At 38.6% G+C, this 1,440-nt stretch overlaps 1 non-coding gene across 1 annotated transcript; it reads right to left on the reverse strand.

Moving 5' to 3' along the window:
* Window positions 1–813: 813 nt before the first annotated feature.
* Window positions 814–920, reverse strand: LOC140004631 (small nucleolar RNA R71). The gene has a single exon (XR_011812689.1). It is a non-coding gene; the product is annotated as a small nucleolar RNA R71 (small nucleolar RNA).
* Between the last annotated feature and the right edge of the window lie 520 nt (window positions 921–1,440).

Consider the following 1,440-nt stretch of genomic DNA (forward strand, 5'->3'; position numbering starts at 1 on the left):
CGTGGGATCGACCCGATACACATCTTGTACTACAATTGCGACCTGTATACTTGCAGTCCAACGGGTGTAAAATCGGAATTAAACTTGCATTGATAAAAAAATTCCCGTCAAGTTTTTGGCGCCGTTGCCGGGGAGCGGCAATATTAGAGCCTAATCAACTCTATTAATTTAGACAGATTTATTTTTATTAGTTGAGCTGATTATATTTAATCTTATATTGTAATCAGTTTTTGACAATTGAAATTGCATAATATCTCTTATTTCTGTTTGTAGTGTGTGCACCGGGCGTCCCGGGAAGTTACACCTTTCGATCCAGAAATTGAGAGGACACTACGTAGACAAAGGAGGCACACACAACAGCAAGAGGAACAAGAGATTTGGCAACCGATAGAGGACATTTTGATAGAACTACCATTTGAAGAAGAAATGGCGGAAAATGACCAAAATAGGCGAGTTCTACGAGATTATACTCTACCGGGAACACAAGGATCTCAAACAAGCATAGTAAGGCCTACGGTAAATGCTAACAATTTTGAGATTAAACCATCACTTATCCAAATGGTTCAACAATCTCAATTTGGAGGTAATGCAGTAGAAGATCCTAATACACACTTAGCTACATTCTTGGAAATTTGTGATACAATTAAAATGAATGGAGTTAGTGATGATGCTATAAGACTAAGGTTGTTCCCATTTTCATTGAGAGATAAGGCCAAACTTTGGCTACACTCTCATGCTCCTAATACTTTCACTGGATGGGATGAACTATCAAGAGCATTCTTAAATAAGTATTTTCCACCAGGTAAGACTGCTAAGTTTAGAATGGATATCACTGGTTTTAGTCAAATGGAAGGAGAATCATTATATGAAGCATGGGAAAGGTTTAGAGATTTGCTTCGGAAATGTCCACATCATGGACTGCCGGAATGGTTAATCATACAAACCTTCTATAATGGTTTAGTTTTTTCTACTAAAACTATGATCGATGCAGCTGCAGGTGGAGCTTTAATGGGTAAATCACCCCAAGAAGCTCAGAATTTGATAGAAGAAATGGCCGCAAATAACTACCAATGGGCCAATGAAAGAGGTAATACAAGACGTCACGCAGGTATGATAGAAATGGACACTCTCAATATGCTGAGTGCTCAAATGAATAATGTGATGAAGTTGCTAAATAGACAAGGTGGAGTTGGTCCAAGTTCATCTAATGCACATGTAGCGTGTTGTTCTATATGTGGAGGTGAACATGATAGTAATGAGTGTGTTGATTCTGAACAGGTACAATTCGTCAATAATTACAATCGTAATGCTCAAAATAACCCCTACTCGAATACTTACAATCCGGGGTGGAGAAATCATCCAAACTTCGGATGGAAGGATCAAGGAAATCAACCAAGGCCAATCAATCCACCGGAATTTCAATCAAGGCAACAACAAGTT

This window comes from Coffea arabica, chromosome 3e (genome assembly GCF_036785885.1).
Source record: "Coffea arabica cultivar ET-39 chromosome 3e, Coffea Arabica ET-39 HiFi, whole genome shotgun sequence".
Lineage (NCBI taxonomy): Eukaryota > Viridiplantae > Streptophyta > Magnoliopsida > Gentianales > Rubiaceae > Coffea > Coffea arabica.